Source organism: Cibotium barometz, chromosome 18 (assembly GCF_041138505.1).
Source record: "Cibotium barometz isolate CiBa-2024 chromosome 18, ASM4113850v1, whole genome shotgun sequence".
Lineage (NCBI taxonomy): Eukaryota > Viridiplantae > Streptophyta > Polypodiopsida > Cyatheales > Cibotiaceae > Cibotium > Cibotium barometz.
The window spans coordinates 9,887,917-9,892,297 of record NC_141063.1 but is presented as its reverse complement, the minus strand read 5'-3'; the positions used below and the strand labels follow the sequence as shown (position 1 = coordinate 9,892,297).

The 4,381-nt window shown below is 46.3% G+C and overlaps 1 long non-coding RNA gene and 1 other non-coding gene across 2 annotated transcripts; both read right to left on the bottom strand.

Annotated features, from left to right (window-relative positions):
- Positions 1-1,798: 1,798 nt before the first annotated feature.
- On the bottom strand, positions 1,799-3,313 carry LOC147628909 (uncharacterized). The gene is made up of 2 exons (XR_015267849.1): positions 2,591-3,313; positions 1,799-2,507 (listed from the first exon to the last, which is right to left on the bottom strand). It is a non-coding gene; the product is annotated as an uncharacterized LOC147628909 (long non-coding RNA).
- On the bottom strand, positions 3,158-3,319 carry LOC147628908 (U1 spliceosomal RNA). The gene has a single exon (XR_015268041.1). It is a non-coding gene; the product is annotated as a U1 spliceosomal RNA (small nuclear RNA).
- Positions 3,320-4,381: the final 1,062 nt, after the last annotated feature.

Sequence of the window (4,381 nt, the reverse complement as noted above, 5' to 3'; positions counted from 1 at the left end):
CAATTTTGTGTCCTCCTCAATGGGACAAATAGAAGGTAAAATTGGTATGGGTGAGATATTGATATCTCGGTGCCAATAGTGTACTACATCATCGGGGAAAAACCACCTGAATTGTGCCTCTTGCCTCCTGGTCCTAGGTGATACTATTGCACCTATTCTTTGACGATGGTGGATAGAACACGCCCTTTGGGTTTCCACCTTCTACTCCGATGTAAGCTCGTCCTCATTTGCGTACCACACAAATGCTAGCTAACAATCATGTTAGTTGCTTTTGTGGCTCACAATGAGTAGCATTCTACTTGGATCTATTATAACCCACATAGATCCCCAAATTAATTCTTATATAGAAGTGCTTGATGTGGAGGGAAGCAAGGAGAGGGAGAGATAATTGCAACACAGTAGATGTGAACTCAGAATCCATTAGAGAAAATACACACACACACACAAAATAGGATCAATGTAAGGAGAACATTCTAGATTGAAGAACAGGATGAGGTTGAACTACTCTTGGTCACTAATGTAGTGACATAGAATAACAAAGTCTTGATTTTAGTGGACAAAGGATGATAGAATTGGCTTACAGTTCTTGGGTATTTGGAGCCTCATGTGTGTGTGAACCTCCTCTTATAGCCATTTTGTGTGTGTGTGTGTGTGTGTGAAAGCAGTTATGTCATATGTTTAGCAATGTGTCAATGTGAGGAGCACATGGACACATTGTAGATTTAAAAATAGGATCAATGTGAGGAGCACATTGTAGATTTAAAAATAGGATGAGCTTAAGCTACTCTTGGCTACTAATGTAGTAACATATAATAACAAAGTCTTGATTTAGGATGGAAAATTCGAAGCCTCGTGTGTGTGAAATAACCCTTAGATGTCTTAGTGTGTTGTTGTGTGTGAACAACCTCTCATAGTCATTTTATGTGTGAGTGTGGTAAGTAGTGATGTCATATGCTTAGCCATGTGTGATTGCCCCAATGTATGTGATGCGTCAAGGATAAAGCTTTTAAGCCTATAGAAGGCACTGTACTCTTTGAAGCTCATATAACATCATCAATAGAAGATATTATTGAGTCGTGCTATAACTCTTTCTCTCTCTCTCTCCATGTGTGTCTCTGCACCACCACACAACATGGATATCTTTCATCCTCCAAAGCAGCTTTCCCTTAAACTGACAAATGCAGCCAAGTTGATGACAAATGTGATGTCCACAATCTCCTATAGATTTTTCCTTCAAATGCATGTGAGAAAGCACCTGCCATTGATGAGAATCCTCCTCTAAAAGCTCTAATTAAAACCTCTCATTGAGAACATCCTTGACCAATTCCTCTCAAGATCCAGAAGCTGCAGAATCTGCTCAAATGACTCTACTCAAATGGATGAATCAGCAAAGATTCTGACCATCCACAATCGTGTCAACCACATGGAATGTTGGAAACAAAAATTTTGCAACCTTGGGTCAAACTAACACAAATCTAACTTCCCCGAATTTGGATAAGTCCAAATGCCACTTCCTTATCCAAACAATCACCACATCGAGAGAATGCTGAGAAAGAAAAACATATTCTAGCGAATCCTACGCTATAATAGCAACTGTAGATCTAGTACTGTTGTGAGAGTGTTAACAGATAGAGAATCACAAGGGAAGGCTTATGCAAACACAAACAGACACATAAGTATCTACTCCAATCAAATGTGCATCCCCAAGAAATCAAGTTCAATAAACAAACAAAACAATGTACGACGACTCCCTCAGATATACAAAATGCTCAACAAACGACAAATGCAGCCAAGTTGATGACAAATGTGATGTCCACAATCTCCTATAGATTTTTCCTTCAAATGCATGCTTGGCCCTTGCTCTGGCTGCTCGATTGCTATGTAAGGCTGAATATCTCGTGATTATTACATCTGAACTGCCCGCAGTTGAAAGATTGACAGGCATCTCCTTGACCCAATTTGTATCTGCCTCAACATCCCTCTTTCCATTGAACTTGGGGGGCCACTCCTCATGTTGCATGTGAGAGGAGGTTGGGATCCCTACCACCCTAGTCATGCAGGCAACATACATGGGACAAACTAACACAAAATCGAACTTTCTTCAAACCCGGATGTGCTCTGTTGACTCTACGGGCTGCTTCCCTAGCCAAACAATCAACACACACACACACACATGGAATGGCGGGAACTTGCTAGGGTTTAAGCAATTGTAGACCAACAGAGTCTAAAGAGAGAATGGCAATGGAAGACTTACGCAAACACACACACACACACACACACACACACACACACACAAGTATCTCCTCCAATATGGTGTCAAGCCAAGCTCAAGTTTACAACACACAATTTCAACGAGTGTATGGGTAAAAAAATGATCAACAAACAGAGAGATGCCCCATGCTCATGTCCTTTGATTCCCTCGCAATTTCAATTTCGCCTTCAGCTGCAGGCTTGGCCCTTGCTCTGACTGCTGCTTCCCCCATATGACAGTGTGTGCCATCCACCTCCTGATATTGAGAAGCTTCAAATGAGTGGAGAGATCTCACAGCCAATGAAGTGTGGGGCTAACTAACTAAGCAAGAAGGAGAACCTGGGGGGGGACCAGGGATGAATCTGCCATGTGTGGTTGTGGTGGAAACCGATGATCCAAAGCCTCCTCCTTTACCCTGTAAGGAGAGCAAGAGAGGAATGTCAGGAAGAGAGAACACCATCCGGGGCAAAATCAAGAGCAGCAATGGTTCAGAACAAAGGTCCATGGAGTCCCCTGCGCAGTCCAGTGCTGCTAGCCGAGGTGGCTGTCCGTAACTGGCAGTAGGCAGATATGAGCAGGTAGGAAGTGTAAGATCACAGAACTCTAGACTAGAAAGGCAGAGGGCTATTCATTCATGCACACTGGCTCCTCCAGATCCCATGACGGATGCGTAATCCAACAGTGCTGGGGCTGGGGCTCATGTCGCCTTTTGCCTCAACGACAGCAGCAGCATGGAAAGGGTGGTCTGTCTCCTTCTCCGTCGTGTAGGGTATGCAAACAGCTGGTCTGTCTCCTTCTCCGTCGTGTAGGGTATGCAAACACAGCCGGTAGCCCAAATGAAATCATCAGAGCCCCGCCATGGCCTGCGGGCGCTGCGAGGTTTCGTGGTTTGGAGTTTGGTTTTGGGTGGGGGCCGCGCGAACGCGAGCCCCCGCTACCACAAATTATGACGTGCACTCTCCCCGTTGGGGAGATGCTAGGGTGCAGCCCGTCCGGCAGTGCAATGGAGAGGCCGACCCTAGGCCATCGGCCTTCCTGATCACCGATTGACCCCGCCCAGGTAAGTATACCGTCCAGCCGCGCGTGGGCGCTCTTTAGTAGGCGCCTCTCAACCAGCCACGCCAACCTATTATGGGACCTTTCCCACGACACGCGTCTGGACCACCCTCAAAAAGAGTCGTAGGCTTGGAATAAGCTAAGCTCTCTCTACTACAAGTATCTACACTTCCATACTCTACTACATGGTGTAGGTAATCACCTGTACTGCTGTTATATGAGCCTCAAAGAGTACACTGCCTTTTATAGGCTTATCTTCTTTCACACATCACGTACTCTCCCTGGGGCAGTGACACAAGGCCACATCACCGCTTATCTCATCACAGTCACACATAAAAACGGCCTCGCGTCCACAGTCATCGATTTTTTCTTCATCCTCGCGGCGGCCATCAACCCTTACACAACACGAGAGAACGCATGCAGCATCATGTTCATCATGTCACGGCCTCGTGGAAGCTACGAAGCCCTTCGCCTCCTCTTCCAAAGCTAAGGCCATCGCCACAAAAAGAGGACCACCCATGGGCAAAGTTATGGGTGCAGAGGGCTCTCTGCTAAATCTTTGTGCTGCTCAAGAAACCCTTCTTTGCACGGCGAGGGCAGAGAGGCAGCAAACTCGGGCAAGAAACCCTTTACTCGCACCACCCAAGTTTGGCGGCAAAATTGGTGGGTGGCATCGTCGTTGGGCTGAGTGGACTCTCTGCACCACTAGCAGCACCGCTCAAAATTGGTGGCAGCCCATGGCGGATCTAGGCAAGCAACACCTAGTGGCTCCCCCAGTTTTGAATCAGCGGGGCGGGCAATAACCTCTGGTGGTCACTAGCAATGAGCTAGCGGGGCAGCAATTTGGAAGCGGGTCCCGTTATTTCTAGATGGACAGTTGGTGCATGTTGTACCCTGGCGCCCTATGGTAGAGTATAGAGATATGTTGTGCCAGGCATGCCTTATTTGGGTTAAGGTTGTAGACTTTTCATCAACTATGTGGGAATTGTTATCGTTGGCCATGCAGACTATTGGGGAGGAGTTGGTGGAGCCTAGAATGACGTTCGAGAATAAAAACAGGGTTTGCATGTTGTG